The sequence below is a fragment of the Rhinatrema bivittatum genome, chromosome 3 (assembly GCF_901001135.1).
Source record: "Rhinatrema bivittatum chromosome 3, aRhiBiv1.1, whole genome shotgun sequence".
Lineage (NCBI taxonomy): Eukaryota > Metazoa > Chordata > Amphibia > Gymnophiona > Rhinatrematidae > Rhinatrema > Rhinatrema bivittatum.
Genome location: NC_042617.1, coordinates 412,035,388 through 412,053,919, shown reverse-complemented (window position 1 = coordinate 412,053,919; position 18,532 = coordinate 412,035,388). Strand labels below are relative to the sequence as shown.

At 41.8% G+C, this 18,532-nt stretch overlaps 1 protein-coding gene across 2 annotated transcripts in view; it reads right to left on the bottom strand.

The window, feature by feature from the left end:
* LOC115087934 (collagen alpha-1(XXI) chain-like) overlaps positions 1-18,532 on the bottom strand; it is a 454,903-nt gene that overhangs the window by 407,627 nt on the left and 28,744 nt on the right. The window lies entirely within an intron of this gene.

The following is an 18,532-nucleotide window of genomic DNA, read 5'->3' as shown; positions in this document are numbered from 1 at the left end:
TTTACAATATGGAGTAAATTATATACACTTATATACAAGGGCCAAAGATTAAATCATGTGCGTCATGGGGTTAGGGGCGTGGGTGCAAGTTTGTGTCAAGCGGTGTAGGAACTGCAGAGAAAAAAGGTCTAATCAGGGTAGGCTATTCGGAAGAGCCAGGTCTTTAGTTTCTTTCTAAACTTAGTGTAACATGATTCGAGTCTAAGGGGGTTGGAAGGGAGTTCCAATGCTTGGGGCCTGCGATAGAGATTGCTCTATCCCTTGTGGAAGAGAGGTGGGCTTTTTTAAGGGAGGGTATTGTGAGGGTCCCCTTATTGACGGTTCTGGTGGGCCGATTGGAGCGTGTGAGGAGGAAAGGTTCATCAAGCCAGTCAGAGTTATGGCAGTAAAGGGATTTGTGGATAATGGATAGGGTTTTAAAGAGGATGTGGGATGTGATAGGGAGCCAATGAAGGTTCCCCATCCATTTTTATTGGAGTGGTTTACAGGCCTCCAAATCAAATGGAAGAGCTTGACAGAGATCTGGTTAAAGACATCCAAAAGATGGGAAAGGGAGAAGTGGTGATTGTTAGAGATTTTAATCTGCCAGATGTAGACTGGAGAATCCCTTCTGCAGAACCTAACAGTAGTAGAGAGATAGTGGATGCCCTGCAAGGGTCTCTGTTCAAACAATTGGTAATGGAATCCACGAGGGAGGGAGCTATACTAGATTTAGTGCTCACTAATGGAGATAATGTCTCTAATGTCCAGGTGGGTGCCCACCTCAACACCAGTGATCAAACGGTATGGTTTAATATCACAAACAGGATATGGAGTAGAAGCAGGAAGACCCAAGTTTTGCAGTTCAAAAATACAGACTTTGATGAAATGGGGAAGTACCTGGAGGAAGAACTAGAAGGCTGGGAGAACATGAGAGATGTGGAACAACAGTGGGCCAAACTAAAAGGAGCAATAACCAAGGCAACTAATCTATATGTTAGAAAAGTAAAGAAAAGCAAGAGAAAAATGAAACCTATCTGGTACTCAAAGGAGGTGGCTGACAAAATAAATGCTAAAAGAACAGCATTCAAGAAATATAAAGGATCCCAAAGAGAGGAGCACAAGGAAGAATATCTGGCAGAACTGAGGGAGACAAAGAAAGTAATCAAGGAGGCAAAAAGTCAAGCAGAAGAAAGGATTGCCAAAGAGTTAAAGCGAGGTGACAAAACATTTTTCAGATACATCAGAGAAAGGAGAAAAGTTCAAAGTGGTATAGTGAAATTGAAAGGTGAAAAGGATCAATATGTGGAGAGAGTCGAAGAAATGGCAGAAATATTAAACAAATACTACAGTTCGGTGTTCACTAAAGAGAACCCTGGAGAAGGACCGTCACTAGTTAACAAGAAACTGGAGGGGAGTGGAGTAGATGTAACTCCGTGTTCAGAAGAGAATGTATGGGAAGAGCTAGGAAAACTGAAAGTGGACAAAGCCATGGGGCCTGATGAGGTTCATCCCAGGATACTGAGGGAGCTCAGAGATGTGCTGGCGGGACCTGTTCAATAGATCCCTAGAAACGGGAGTGGTGCCGAGTGATTGGAGAAGAGCGGTGGTGGTCCCGCTTCACAAGAGTGGGAGCAGAGAGGAGGCTGGAAACTACAGGCCGGTTAGCCTCACCTCAGTGGTAGGAAAAGTAATGGAGTCACTGCTGAAAGAAAGAATAGTGAACTATCTACAATCTGAAGAATTGCTGGACCAGAGGCAGCATGGATTCACCTATATTGTTGCTCAATCAGACAAATCTGACTGAGCAACAATATAGGTTAGATGCCAAGGTAGTCCAAGTGTGACTTTATTTGGATGGAGACAACAATTCATACAACTGCCCGACTCAGGCCGAGTTTCGCCCTGCTTAGGGCTGCCTCAGGGGCTAAAAACAATAAATATGTAACATGAATAAAACTCAATAAGACATCCAGTAGGACTTGAACAACAATAAAAAATAAATAATGTAAAAAATATTAAACATATAAAAGGTACCACAAAGAACAATAAGAACATAAATTACACATAAAAGGATAAGAATTGTGCTCAGCAGATGACCAAAGTGTTACATTAAAATATGAAATGTGATATTGACGTTTGTACCTGTATCCAATGGTGCTTTCTATATATCTCTCTTGGATTAAAAGCATCTAATACATTAATAATCTGATATTCTGTAAATAAATAAATAAATAAAATCAACACAGTCTACAAACACACTGTAAAAAAAGAGCAATCTTTTATATTACATCTGCGTTGTCTAGAAATTGAAAAATAAAAAGTGGAAAAGTGAAAAATAAAATTTAAATAATAATGATAAAGAAATATCCCATAACTTGTACTATCTGAACACTAAAATGTGTGAAAATTTAAATGTGAAAATTTACATGAAGTATTAATCAATAGCGTGGTGAAAACATTTTTTTTTTGTCTCAAAGTTGGACTCAGCTTTCAAGACGGCAAAAAATACAAATGGGAAACATTCGAATCAGAAGTTCAAACTGCAGCCGTTCTGCTCGAAGCTGCCTGAGAGTACACATTGGGGCGGATTTTAAAAGCCCTGTGGATTTACGCGCGCAGGGCACTCGCGCGCCGGCGCACCTATTTTGCATAGGCCGCCGGCGCGCGTAAAGCCCCAGGACGCGCGTAAGTCCCGGGGCTTTCTAAAAGGGGCGTGTCGGGGGCATGTCGGGGTGTGTCGGGGGCATGGCCGGAGTGACGCGGCGTTTTGGGGGCGGCAACGCGCGTGACACAGCGTTTTGGGGGCAGCAACGTGGGCGTGGTTTCGGCCCGGGGGTGTTCCGGGGCGTGGCCGCGGCCTCCGGACCAGGCCCCGGAACACGGAGCAGGGCTGCTGGCAGGCGCGTGCAAAGTTACGCCTGCTTTCAGCTTGCATAACTTTGCCGACAAAGGTAAGGGGGGGTTAGATAGGGCCAGGGGGGGTGGGTTAGGTAGGGGAAGGGAGGAGAAGGTGGGGGGAGGGCGAAGGAAAGTTCCCTCCGAGGCCGCTCCGAAATCGGAGCGGCCTCGGAGGGAACAGGCAGCGCACGCTGGGCTCGGCGCGCGCAGGTTGCACAAATGTGCACCCCCTTGTGCGCGCCGACCCCGGATTTTATATGATACGCGCGGCTACGCGCGTATCTTATAAAATCCAGCCTGGTGCGTGAACAAAAGTACGCGATCGCGCAATTTTTTAAAATCTACCCCATTATGTGCAAACAAACTCTAGACAATAAATACAGAGCTACGGACATGAATGCAAAAGATTGTATAAATGGTAAATATACTGTCACTACCATATTAGAAAATTATCCTCTACAGTACGATATACATCTTATACTATCAAACCACTATATATTTTTTTTTTTTTATTATATGTTTATTCAACTTTTCATTTTTCATAAAGGATATTACACAGTTTGTAAACATAATATATCTTCTCTAGAATAGTCCTAGCAAGATTAGCATTAATACATTCTGTGAAAAACCTAAAAAACACACATCATTATTAGTAATTACAAAACCTGAATTAATAATATAGAGCAGTTATTTTCAAGAAATATTAACCTTATAGTAATATGAGCCAAAATTATCCTTAATTCCCCTATTATACAATAGTGGTCTACATAGTCTACGGGGTCAAGTATCAAGGAACGCACGCAATTGTTCAGGTTGATTAAAAACATATCGCGTGTCTTGATGTGTTATAATACATTGGCAAGGAAAACGTAAAGTGAATTTGTCACCACGCACTACGACTTTCTCCCTTAAAGTTAGAAATTCTTTTCTCCTTAACTGTGTATTATAAGCTACGTCAGGGAACACTCTAATTGGTTGACCATGAAAATTGGAGTTTTGATGCCTAAAATACAATCTAAGAATAGAGTCCCTCTGAGAAATGTCTGCAAAAGAGACAATTAAAGTAGCTCGAGTATTTATCTGCATATCAGAAGATTTTTCCAACAATTCTGATAAATTTATATCTTCACTCTGTTCTGGCAGATCTTTCATTTGTTTTTCTTTTTGAGTTATATAATATATCCTAGATATTATTGGGATTGTTAAATCTGTAAATTTTAGGATATTTTTTAAATAACTTTTAAACAATTCTTTAGGTGATAGTAAGTGAGTTTTTGGAAAATTCAAGATTCTCAAATTTACTCTCCGAATCTGATTTTCAAGTTGTTCTAATTTGTCAGAATGGATTTTCTCAGATTTGATTAAATTCAATTGTACTTTTCCTAATTCAGTAGTTTTAGTTCCCAAATTTTCTACTGCTCCATCCAATTTTTCAATTTTTGTTTGTAGCACTTTATTATTACTCAAAGTTTCTTGTACTAGGGAGGTCAGATCATTAATAGATTTTTGCATGGTGAATATCATTTTACCTATACCCTCCAATGTAAACTTAGTAGATGCAATTACAGGTTCATTAAACATCATTACTTCCTTATTCCCTCCTACCCCCTTCTCCTTAGCAAACATTTCCGTATTAAGTTCCCTCTCTTGGTTTTTTACGACCAAAAAATCAGATTTCAACTGGGGGGAGTATGTATTTCCTTCCCCCTTCTGAGTGGCCAGGGAAGAGACCAAGTTCAAATTTGATTCTTCAAAAACAAATTCTCCACCAACCTTTCCGGTTGGTGGTTCTGGTGTTGTTGGGGCACCAGGGCTCAAGGATGTCTCATATGCCAGGGAATTCAGTCCCTGCTTCTGGGCTAATATTCCAGCGGCATCATCACCTGGTGTTAATTCAAGGGCTCGCACAAAAAGATCTGAGATACTGAAAATCAGCCACGTATCTCAAACCACTATATATATTAAATAAAGTCAGTCAGTATAAAAAAGTTACTGAATATCGTGGAGAGACAAATCTGATTGACTTTTTTGATTGGGTGACTAAGATCGAGGAAGAGGGCTCGATGTCATCTACTTGGATTTCAGCAAAGCGTTTGATACGTCCCGCACAGGAGGCTTGTGAATAAAATGAGAAGCTTAGGAGTGAGTGCTAAGGTGATGGCCTGGATTGCAAAGTGGTTGACGGACAGAAGACAATATGTGATGGTAAATGGAACTTACTCTGAAGAGAGAGCAGTGTTAAGTGGAGTGGCGCAAGGATCGGTGTTGGGACCGGTCCTGTTCAATATCTTTGTGAGCGACATTGCGGATGAGATAGAAGGTAAGGTTTGTCTTTTTGCAGATGATACTAAGATCTGCAACAGAGTGGACACGCCAGAAGTAGTGGACAGAATGAAACAGGATTTAAGGAAGCTGGAAGAGTGGTCGAAGATATGGCAGCTGAGATTCAATGCCAAGAAGTGCAGAGTCATGCATATGGGGTGTGGAAATCCGAAAGAACTGTATTTGATGGGGGGTAAAGAGCTGATGTGCACGGAGCAGGAGAGAGAGACCTTGGGGTGATAGTGTCTAACGATCTAAATTCAGCGAAACAATGTGACAAGGCGATAGCTAAAGTCAGAAGAATGCTGGGCTGCATAGAGAGAGGAATATCTAGTAAGAGAAAAGAAGTGATGATCCTCTTGTACAGGGCCTTGGTGAGGCCTCAACTGGAGTACTGTGTTCGGTTCTGGAGACCGTATCTCCAAAGGGACAAGGACAGGATGGAAGCGGTCCAGAGAATGGCGACCAAAAAGGTGGAGGGTCTTCATAAAATGATTTATGAGGAGAGATTGAAGAACCTAAATATTATACCCTGGAGGAGAGGAGGAGCAGGGGTGATATGATACAGACTTTCAGATACTTGAAAAGTTTTAATGATCCATGGTCAACAACAAACCTTTTCCATAGGAAAAAAATCAGTAAAACTAGGGGCCACGACTTGAAGCTCCAGAGAGGAAGACTCAGAATCAATGTCAGGAAGTATTTCTTCATGGAGATGGTGGTGGATGCCTGGAATGCCCTTCCGGAGGAAGTGGTGAATACTAAACCTGTAAAGGATTTCAAAGGGGCATGGGATAAACACTGTGGATCCATAAAGGCTAGAGGATGGGAATGAAGTGAAGAGCCATGGGGGTGGATTACTGGAGTAGAGGCTACTACATAGTGATTACTACCCTTACTCCATAAGCCTTCACAAGGTTAATGCAACTCCAACATTGCTCTCTGCTTCTTCGGCAAGGTGAAATGTGGAAAAGAGGATTTGTATTCAGACAACAACCAACAAGGACTGAACTTCACAATTGGGGTAAACAAGCATGGGAGTAGCTTGCTTAATACGGCGGTTACTACCCTAAACCAATTAAGCCTGATACATCACTTTGAATGCATATATAGCGTTGCCTTCTGCTTCAATGGCAGGGGGAAAAGGAGGAAATGTGGAAAACAGGATTTACATTCAGACAACATCCAACAAGGCAATGATTTGTGCAGTCTGGGTAAACAAGCATCGGGGTAACTTGCTTGATGCGGCGGTTACTACCCTTAACCATTAAGCCTTATGCTCCCCTTTCATACAACAACATTACTATCTGCATCAATGGCAGGGGATGGCAGGAAACTTGAATCAAACAGTTACCAACAAGGGCCCTGAAATTGGTGGTTGGTGAAACAGATACTTATGGGAAAATAAGTGTGGGAGCTTGCTGGGCAGACTGGATGGGTCGATTGGTCTTTTTCTGCCATCATTTCTACGTGTCTATGTTTCTATGTTATGTGTAAAACTTCTGAACAATTCAATGGCATATAGGGCCTAATTTTCAAAAAGATTTACACACTTAATGTTGCGCTGGAGGTGGACCCTTGGCCTGGTGCAGGATTGGTACAGCCCTCTGGTCGGACCCAGAGAGCACCTGCCACTAGGAGGCAGAGCACACAAGGAGACAGAGGCTAACTGGAGCTTCACCAATAACAGTCCGGGGTTTCCGCAGGTTGAGCCCTTGGGAACCCGGACCGCCTGGACTTAGGTGGGCCTCAGATTAACTCCTGGAGAGGTAGCAGAGGGGTATACCCACCACGAGCAAGGGTGCATGGCTGATGCAGAGTGGATGGACTAGATCCTGACTGGAAGCTCCAGAGACCTCAGGGAGGTAGCAGTTCAAGAAGGTCCTCCGGGCGAAGCAGACAGCACCTGCGGATCTAGTCAGGTGGGAACCGCGGTTAGTTTCCCAGCAGGTTGGTCCAATGGTCATGGTATGCCAGAAGAGAGTATCCGAGGGAAGTGCAAGGGTCAGAGCTAGAGTATCAGTCCAAGAGTAGTCAGCCAAAGCAAGGGTCAATACCAGAATCAGTCCGAGCGTAGTCAAGGCAAGCGAGGTTCGGTTCCAGGTGGCAGACAAGAGAGTGGACAGGCAGACAGTGGTCAGTTCCAGGCAGCAGATAGGGGAATGGTCAAGCAGGCAGAGGTCAGTTCCAGGCAGTAAACAGGAGAATAGTCAGGCAGGCAGAGGTCAGTACCAAAGATCAGTCCAAAGAGGTACTACCTGAGAAGGATACAGGAACACGGAGGGAGGCAAACTAGTACACCAACGGTGTCGACCCGATTGCCAAGGCGGGGATCAGAGGACTGAGCCCTGCCTTTTATACTGGGCTCAGGTGATGTCATCATGGCGTGCCGTGGAGGAGATTCCCGCACTTGGCCCTTTAAATGGCCAGGAGTTCCGCAAGTGCATGCTTAAAGGTGGACCCGACGCCAGCGTGGATGCAAAGCCTCAACGTGAGGAACTGGGAGAGGTAGAGGGCCTTGAAGGCCCGGGAGAAGCCACAGGACGCCGCGGACGCTGGGAGCTAGCGGTGGTGGCAAGGCCAGTGCTCATGGAGGGCCGCGCGAGATGAGCAGGTCCGGCTGCGGTGCCAGTGCAGTCGGAGTGCTCAACACTTAAAATGGGTTTTACATATTGAAATGCACTTTATCTGTGTAAATGGGCTTTCGAAAATTGCTACAATATATGCCGTTGAATTGTCCATAGGATTTACCTGATTAAGTACACTCTACACGGGTAAAAGGCTTTTGAAAATTGCTACAATAGTAGTTACATTTACACGTGTAAATCCTTTTGAAACTACCCCACAGTGTAGCATTTTTCAAAAGCCCACTTACACAAGTAAAGTGCATTTACATGTGTAAAATCCAGGTTTAAGCGTGTAAATCCTTTTGAAAATTATCCTCATATTATTTAATTTGATGGTTTCAACTGTATGGGAATCTTGTTTCCTGTGAGTCCCTCCTGATTCAGCCTCTACAGTGAAACATGGCCGTGTCTGGGGACTGCACTCTATGAAATTGTTTTTGAAGCTTTGAATAAATTGCTAGCATGAAGACATAATTGGAACACTAATATTTTTGTTTACCTGGAACAGCACTATCTTTAGTCGCACATCTTGCTTTGTTGGATATACTCACCTGTGTGACTCCACATTTATTATTTGACTACCAAGTAAATTTTCAAAGGCCTGTGTGCACAAATACCGGGGTTTACGCGTGTGACTGGGCCTTGCACGCACTGCGTGCATTTTACAATAGGCCCAGCCATATGCGTAAGCCCCAGTACGCGCTAAAGTGCCAGGCTCTGAAGAAAGGGGCAGGCCAGGTGGAATGGTCTGGGCAGGGAGGGGGGGAGGGGGGGCTGGCCATGACAGCACTATTTGATGCTGCCTCAGGAATGCGCGTTCTGGCAGCCTGCCGGCATGCGGAGATTACTTCTGCTCCAGAGGAGCAGTAAGTAATCAAATAACAAAAAAGTAAGTAGTTAGGAAAGGGTTAGGGGTTGGGGAGGAGAGGAGAGGAGAAAGGGTAGGAAGGTTAGGTAGGGGTACAGGGAAGTTCCCTCCCAGTCCGCTTCTTAATTGGAGCGGACTGGGAAGGAACTGGGGAAGCCCTAGTCCTGTCGTTGCATATGGGCTTTGAAAAGTCCACCCCCCACCCTGCGGAAGATGCCATCTGCTCGCACATGCAAGTGTGGATGTTAAAATCTGCCGAGCATGTGTGCACGGATATCATATTTTATAACACGCGTGCGCCGACACATGTGTATTATAAAATGGCCGCGTGTATGTGCATGCGCCATCAACCGCACGCACATGGATGGGTACGTGCTCCTTTGAAAATCGGCCCATATACGAGGACCACCATTTTCAAATCTATGTATCCCCGGTTAATTGGCCTGTTTAAAAATTATCCTCACACAATCCAGCTAAAAACATGCCCAGGATTCCATAGCGTGCATACTTTTAGCAGGGTAGTGGGAAGGCATTGTTAGAGACATATTTATTTTGAGTTAGGAAGTGAGTGTGTCCAGAAGACATATTCATAAGTATGGGCACTTTTTTACTCCCTTTGGCTGCCCATGTTTTGTAATACTTCACAGCGGATTACATCCATGTAAGGTAGGTATTTCCCTATCCCAAGAAGAACACATGAAAGGTCTATGGCTCCTTTTAGTGTGCATAGTTTATGCTGATTTTCAAAAGAAACACAGGCAGTTCCTCTTTGAAAATTAGCTTAAAGTATGTGCACTAAAAACATCAATGTAAAACTACATGGGCTATATGAAATCTTCCCCTGCCAAGAGCAAACTGTCACAAGGCTATATTTTAGTTCCTTAGGGTCTGATTTACTAATTTTTTTTCCTATGTAAACATAGAATGTGAATAATATTTTAATGAATCAGTCCCTTGCAGGTTAATATTGTGATAAATAATAAGGAGGTACAGAAAATTAACCAGATCTGGGTATTTATATTAGCATAATTTATGAGAAAATGTGTATCTTGGAAAAGACTTCGTTTAAAGAAACTGCTTACATCACTTAACTCTTTCTTTTAATTAGCAGAGATTGTGAGGAAATGTACTGTAGCCCTATAAAATTCAGAGCAGTTTTCATAACCATTTTCCTTACCTCCTCTGCCTAGCTCAAAATATATGTAAGTTTCTCTGGCGCATGGACTTTTAGTTGGGTAAAAAAAGAAAGAGGTATTCCCGAGAGTGTTTAGGTCAGAAGAGGAAAACGGATTTCCAGGTGAACGCACTGTTCTACTCTTCCTCTGCCCACCCAACTAGAAAGTAAAAAGTATTTAGCGACCTTTAGCCAAAATTAGCTGCCAGTATGCACAGTAAAAGCACCCACATAATTTGCAACTACCTGGGCTGGTTGACCTTGACGCCTAAACGATAAAAGCTACATTTGTCAAATAAAATTAACAGAAATCGCATGCTTTCTATATTGTTATCCTGCTGTCAGCGAGTCATTGATGGATAGTATCAACCAATGAAAAATCAGCTCTTACAGTATTCAGGTCGCTTTCTGGCCGGTAGAGACTACAGTCATTTTCCAAATGGTTCGTTTAAATGGAAAAGGAAAAAATTGATTTGGGGAAGAACTTAGTTGAGCTACGAAATATTTGTAACTGAAATGGACTGCTGCTTTAAGTGGACCCTACTGAGAAAAAATTGAAGTGATGAAAAGATCCAGATATTTTATTTTGGTGGGGGGGGGGGCAAATAAACCAATATTCCCATCAAAATTAAGGGTCATTATAATCCAAAAGTATAGTATTTTGGGAAATTTACAGCATAGAATGACACATAAACAGATATAGTTTTACAGAAGTCAACTACAGTCGTGGAACGAGATAGAGTAAAATGATACCTATTGAGAAGGCAAAGTATTATATCTTTGTGTGGGGTGCATAAAATATAATTTGAACATCAGGATTTAGTAAAGACCAAACCCACAGACTCCTTTGGTTTTTCAATAGAGGAACTCCCAGTGCTAGCTTCAGTATCTAAAGAGTCATGGAAGGTTTGTATTTTTAATGCGGTTTATTCTGGCACAATCTACTGCTTGCTGGATTTCTTCCCAGTTCAAACTGATCTGCTGCCAGGCAGTACTAGCAGTTAGTTATTAAGGCCAGAAATGGAGGCAGCAACAGTACAGAAACCTACACGAAATGCTACATTTGTAAGGTATACATGGCTGGCTGTAAAGATTAGACAGATTGTGGAAACTAAGAAACCAGACAGTTCATCACACTGACTTAAATTCTGCAAAAGTTGCCAATTCAAGGATCTAATTGTGAAATTCTAATTCAAAGACTCCTTGGAAAGTGGGATCTCAGACTAGTTTACATAAAATACTTAGTGCTGTTTCTCCCATTGCCAAGGAATTTGATAGTCCACAAGATTTTCCTCTGATGTATTGATCCAAGACCAGCAAACCAGTTAATGAGTGGTTTAAAAAACACTCACACAGTGCAGAAATAAGTTAAATTTTACAGAAATCAGTTGCTAGCAAGACAGCTCAAAGTGAACAACATAACTTCACAAATAATTATATCCTACTATATTTTTTTGAGTTTTGGACGCCCGAGTGGGCCCCGTACCGCTTGGGGCCAGATAATATGGGCCCAGGCCCACTCGAGAGCCGCGCGGTCGGGGGAAGGGAAGAGGGGCGATGGAGTGCGGAGGGGGGGGGAAGGGGGAAGAGGAAGGCCGAAAGGCAGCCAGTCAGGTCACGGGGAGGCCAGTGCGGGCGGGGGGGGAGGAGTTAAGGGGAAGCGCGAGGGAAGGCAGGGATTGGCGAACATGGCGTGTTGCCATGGTCGCGGAGGCTCCGATTGGCCGGCTGGCCGTCGGGGTCGAGGGAGGAGGAGAGTTGTGCGAGGGCACGGGGCGCGCACGGGAGAGCTCGGGGCGGCAGCGAGAAGGCAGCAGCGGAGCAAATCCCCGCCCACCCTCCCTTATGTTTAGGCTGTTGGGGTTATGCTTGTTGTCGCAGCTGTGTGGGGGGGCTTGCGGAGGGCCCGCGTCTGAATAGTATATTTGGTTGATTGTTAAATCGGGGTTTCAGCGGAAGACGGTGGTGACAACTGAGGGGGGCTGTTGTCAAGGTGGATCTCCTTGCTAAAAGTGGCAGGAGACGGCCGGCGGGACTCCTTGCAGGATGGCGGCGGGAGTCCACCCGGGGGGGGGGGGGGGGGGGTGAGAGCCGGTTTGTCGCGCCGAAGGCTGGTGGTGACTATTCCTGCCGGGGGAGCGGCGGATGGTCAGAGGAGGGGAGAAGCTGAAACCGCTATTGTGAATATATTGTTAATATATTGTTAAGATGGTTAAAATGTTATGATGGGCTCGGGTCTCCAGGTTAATAAAGCTGCGGCCTTTATTTACCCAAAGAAGGTGTAATGTGATTCTTGGTATGTGAATGGGAATGGTGAGCGAGTGAGGTCCTGGATGTCCATATTATGTCTTTCACTGTGGTGGACAGCCCAGTGCTACATGTAGTCCATCCATGGAAGGGACAGTGGAGCAGGGAACTTCAGCAGGATGCCTGATGGGCAGCCTAGGCCCCAGTAGTCCAAGAGGAAACCGCACCAACGCAGCTCACAGGTAGGGAAAGGCACCAAGGAAACTAATGCAACAGAGGAGATACAGGAGAGGAGAGGTGAAAGTTAAGGCCTCTTTCTATACATCTGGACGTCATGTCAGCCTTTGATTTGTGATAGGGTTTTCCAGCTTGCATATAATATTCCTTTTTGGCTAACTCCTTTAAAAAAAATTCTAACCAGGTTTCTGTCTATTTATCTTCCATCATTTTTAATTTAGAAAATAAAAATAAAATTATATCATTGAACCCATAATCCTCCCAGAAAAGGAATAAACTGATAGATACATATCACATTTTTGGTTTTCTGTATAGTGCCCAAAGAAGGAAATGAGACTATGATCTAATCAGTTATGCAACAAAGTATTCCACTCTAATAGTCCTAGCATTTACTATTAACGGATTAGTTGTTAGGATTTATGGATTTATGGATGGTGTACAAGTCTTAAAACAAAAAAAGAAAAAATAAGCAGATCAGCAGGGTTTTAAAGGTCAGGGCTAACAGGGGAAAAGAGAGGCTATTGAACTAGGTGGTTTGGAAGTCCTATCCCTTAACAGGAAGAACTGAGAACAAATTTGGAAAATTAGTAATTGTGTCGGAGCATGTGTCTTTTAAAATCCCTCCCACTTACGTGGTAAAAGTGACATTTGCATGCATAGGTGTGTGCTCCCACTTAAAATTGTGCTCATGTGTGCGTGTTTAGTCTATTTTATAATATGCATGCAAGCTATAAAATGGCATGGCCCTAGGTGAGAGCCAGCAAACATATGTACATGTGCGTCCGCATGCCTGTTTTAATAGTTACTATCTTAGTACACTTATCACTGTAAGGATTACAAAAGCGAAGAAACTGTGCAGATAAGAACTGCTTAACTTTAACCCATTTATTCTGTATTTTTCCTACTTATTACAACATCACAAATCTTGATCTCCAGCGATACCTATACCTTTCCTTTTCAACTTCTAAGGTTATTTGTTTCTGTCTCTTACCCTTTCAAATTTCAATAGAATTTTTTCCCAAGCAACCTTGCTAGGGGACTATACAAACATAACTCTTTCTCTGCATAAATACTTCCTTACATTACTGTTGAACTTATCCAATCTAGCATTTTCAGCATTCCAACCTCACCAGACCCAAGAAATAGAAAGTAGACTTGGAAACTGAATGCAAGTCTCTTGCACAACAATTAACAGTGCTGTTTCTGAGCCAATGGGCAGTCCTTATATATCACTGACCAATGCATGTACTTCTACCCATTTCCTAGGGTAAAATCCTATTTTGCCAATAGAAATGGCTTTCTCTATTACCCTCATATGGGTAATTTTAAAAACCATTTTCGCTGGTAAAATATATGTATTTATATAGGATTTAGCTCACGCCTTGTTAGCTCAAGGCAAGTTACATTTAGATACTTTCAGAAAAGGCCTTTTATAAAACTGCCTGCCCAATATGCGTAAATACATTTACATGTATATGTCATGTATGCACATATTCTCGGAAGCAGAGTTGAGAAGGGGTTTGTACTTACATAAATACCTTTGTATTTTCAAAAGTATGCAGGTAATATAATTTTTAAAGGATTTGCACACATAAAACTGATTTTTACTGCAAAAATGGAATTTACATGCATAAATGGGCTTTTGAAAATTGCTACTTTTACATACATAACTCCTTTGAAAATTCACTTTATAGGGCTGAATTTTCAAAAACATTTTACATTTGTAAATGAGCTTTTGAAAATTGTTCCGATGTCTGCCATTTTTATGCGCTTAACGCCTTTGAAAACTTACTCCTATGTGCATAAAACGTCTTGAAAATATTCCATATTCATAATAGCAGGTGTAATTATGTGCAGATAGTTTTGGTGAGAAAATGTTCAAAGCAAACTTACATAAATTTGCTTTCAAAATTTAATATGTGGGTTGTTACTAAAGTACCCCCATAGTGCTTTAGAATCAAGATTATCCTTAATGATTTCTGTTAATAGTGATTCTATTAATTTCCCATCACTGAGGTTGGGGACACACTGGAGTTGCAAGTATGGACCATTAAATTGCAATTTGCAGTTCATTTGAGGACTTTGACACTTTCCCTCATATCTCTATAGTTCTTTTTTCATAATCTCCAATCATTAACATAAATTTCATGTGTAAAAAAAATCCCCATGCAATGGAAGAGTGACTGCACGTGTGGGTTATGTTAGTTTAGGATCATCTCTTATTGCATGTTGCAAGCCTCCCCACCCCACCCCCGCTCCCACCATTCTGATCCAGTTCTAACATCACTCCTGTATCCATTGAGTTATCGAGAATGGCAGCAAAAGATATAAACAATTTATAGGTTTCTATTTTAGGTTTATACTTCACTTGTGTTTCGATTATTTTGTTTGCTAAAATCATCCTCATCCATCAGAATTGATTATAATCAGAATTTGCAGAAGGAAATGGTGCTAATCGAATTTCTGTTAGCATTGTGAGCCAATGCACATGTTAAATCCCTGAGACAAATAGAGTTCGTGTTAAATAGGCATGTATTGGTGGCGTCATACCCTTAGCAAACATTTTACTTCTGCTGGGAAAATTTTTACATTTTTAGATCCTCCATCGGTGTTGGCCATTCCCCCTGTTTTGGAATTGGTCAAGCTCCCATTTATAAACTGGGTTGAGCATGCTTAAATTGTGTTTGGCTGTAGTCTTGAGTTGTGGAAGCTTAGAGTTTTGTTTTCTGTTGTTCCCAGTTAGCCACATGGCCTACAAAAAAGGATGTCAGGGAGAAATCTTATTTTTATGCTCTCATGGACCAGAAGGGTTTCCTCTGTGTGATGAGAAGAGAGGAGAAATTTTTGCCTTACAGAGACTGAACCTGTTATTTTGTGACCTGACCAACCTAGAAGAGAAGCTCTCCCATCTTGGAAAGAGCAGGATTAGAGCAGGATTGAGAATGCCCATCTATCTACCAGTCAGGTGCGCTTGCAGTGCTCAGAAGGAGATGTATTGGGCCAAAGAGAAGTTATTGTTGATTTGTTGCCTATTTTTAGAGGGGGGATTGTTTTGGCCTTCACTTTCGTACCCCATATTTTGAAGTTCTGTTTTCCCTTTCCAATCACTGGGGGAAAATTCATTGATTCAAGTTGGGAAATGGGTAAGGAGATAGTAATACTGGGAGTCGTTATTCTTTTATTCATGATCATGACTTTTGCCATCCTCACATGAATTTTGTTCTTTGTTGTGGTAAACATTTTTGTTAAACACCAATCCCCGTCTATTTTGTGGTTTTTGGTCCTCCTACTTGAAAGCTGATGTGAAGAGAACAGCTGCGCAGGTGCACATGTAGACCCGTTATGTTCTCTCATGCCCAGAGATACATCCATATTAAAACATATGCACATATATGGTGCATGTTCTAAAACAGCCTGGACATGCGCATGATTGCACAAATTATGTCTACCATGTAAGTCAAGGACATTTTAAAAGTGACACGAGCCAATGCCATAGGTAGTTTTTTCAGGTCATTCCCAGTTCTCCCAGTTTAGGGATAGGACTTGCGAACCACCCTAATTTTATAGCCACCCTTTCCCACTGTTAGCCCTGACCCTTACAACTCTGCTGCCTGACCTCATTTTTTTTTATTTACTACTTGTGTGTCCTCCATAGCAGAAGTACATTTATGCGGCAGAGGACCTTGGCACACGCCTGTGCGTGTAAGTAGTTACACGCACATCTTTTGGCCTTCCCCTTACTATCCCCATTTATTGCCCTTTTTTTGCAAATCCATTCCTTGTGCATGCAAGAGATACGCGCATCCATGGGTGGCGTATAAAATCCATCTGTGCGCGCCAGCCCAATTTGTGCACATATCTCCCACGTTTGGCACGTGCAGATCTTTTAAGTACCATTTTGGATAATAAGAGTGAGGAGTGAAAGAGTGTGTGAGATACCTACCCATAACACTGTGGGGCCAGGAAGCTTAGACCTTCTTGCCTGCCAAGAGAATCCCAGCACCCAGGGTCAGAAGTTTGATTCATGAGCAAGGATTAGAGGATTGGGACAATGAGAAAGGCCTTGGGGTTACAGGTAAAACAGAAATATTATTTTCTCATATCTTTCTGCTCTCCTAAGCTTTTGAGAGTTATCCTGTCATCATCAGGTTAATTTGTCACAGAATAGTTAGTAAAAAGATATTATCTACAACTTGTTTTCTGACTCTTAATTCCATGTATCCAAGTAGACTAACATGACAACCACAATTCTTTGTTCTACGAAAGAAAGTTTTGAATTCAAGAATATAAGACCTGTGTACTGGGGCCTGGGCAAATTAAGCAAAAGCTGTGAAACATATGGGTGTGAAAAAAAATAAGAAAAACAGATGAAGGAGTGGGTGATATGGGTGGTTTTAACCACAATAAGTTCTTTATGAGAAAAAACACATGCTTGTTCATACATAATCTTAATTACAATAGGCATGGCATTTTTTAATTGTGTTTTTGTTGCATAGCCTGAAGGAGCTCTCACAACCAAATAACAATGACAGCTTTACTTTACATTTGTCACTTATATTATTCTCATACATTTTCATTTATTGCTTTTTACCTAATAATTCATGCCTGCTTTTTTTTTTTTTTTTATCATGGTTTCATGAGCATATAGTTATTCAAATGGCAAAAAAGTAAGCTCTTTGCACAGGAAGACTCTTTCAACACCATGCAAAGCTGTCTCATTCAGGGAAAGGAGAGTCCATCTAAAATATATCCTATTACTTATAAATGCAATCAGTTAACTTTAATTTCCCATTTCTGATAAATGTGTTGTATCAACTTGTTTTCCAAAACAAAATGACATTTTATTTAAAATTGTATTATTTTTAGATCCTCAGTATATGAATTATCAAACTGGGTCAGACCAAGGATCATATAGCACTGCATCCTGTATACAAGTAAGAGGGCATAAGTCATGTTGTCCAAAGTCCTTTTACGGTCATCCCATTGAAATTTCTGGCAGACATGTATTTAATCCAGAATGACATCTTTGGCTGTTGTGTTAAATAACACATGGCTGATCTCTGTTCCAAAACTTTGTTTAATCACTTTGGAACCCAATTATAATAACATTTGCCTTCGCAACATCCTGTGGGGCAATGAGTTCCACAAATTAACTGTGGTAACATAGTTATTGACAACAGATAAAGACCAAAATGGTCCATTTAGTCTGCCCAATTGAGATTTGTCCACTTTGGGTAGATGTGCATATAAATTCTCCTATGCAACCCAACACCATCTCTTCCATTCCTGTGTCTTACCTGACCTCTTAACCCTGCATATCTGTCCCATCTCTGCTTTGTGTAATAATGTACTTTGTTTGGTTTAAATCTGCCTCAGTGGGTTCTCCCACCCCACTCGCCAACTTCTTGAATTATGAAACATAGTAATTCTAATGATTTTCTAATTTCCCACCATCAGTTGTTTTTTCCCTAAGATGAACATACTTAGATTTATTAGCATGTCTTCATATAGAAGCTGTTCTATACCCTTAATCATCTCTATTGCCTTTCTGTGTGACTGAATGAGCAAGGTAACCACCTTGCTCATTCAGTCACACAGCAAAAATAAAAAAAAAAAAGATAAAAATGCATTTGTACAGTGGTTCCTTTCCATTGAGGGACAGAATTAGGCCCTCCAGGGAATGTCAGAGACTTTGTACATCTCATCAACTTGACATATTAATCAGTACATGAGACACAAACATTTTAATTCCCAAAGTTTTTTGTTTTCCGAGAAAAAATGGCAAAGAAAATATTTACAGTCCATTTACAGTTTCTTCAAAAAGGCACAAAACACACAAGTTCGCAAGCAATTCTCATGTAGAAAGCAAAATTAACTCAGTAAGAACACTCCTCTCTAACCACTTCTGTTCCTACAAATTTCAGTCACAATTATTATCATAATAAGCCTCTCAGTTTGGGAGGAAACAATTTTGGGGCTCAGAGCAGATAGAGCCCATGTAAGGACTCACCAAATTCAGAAAGTTTCAGATGCATGCAGTGTCAGATTCTTAGGGTAATTAATACATCTCCCACCATAGAATACCATGTTGATAGCTTCCTTAAGTCAAGACTCATATCCACAGAAGTTTCTCCTTCACTGGATGGAAAGCTCAAACTGGGGAATCCTGCTTCTGCA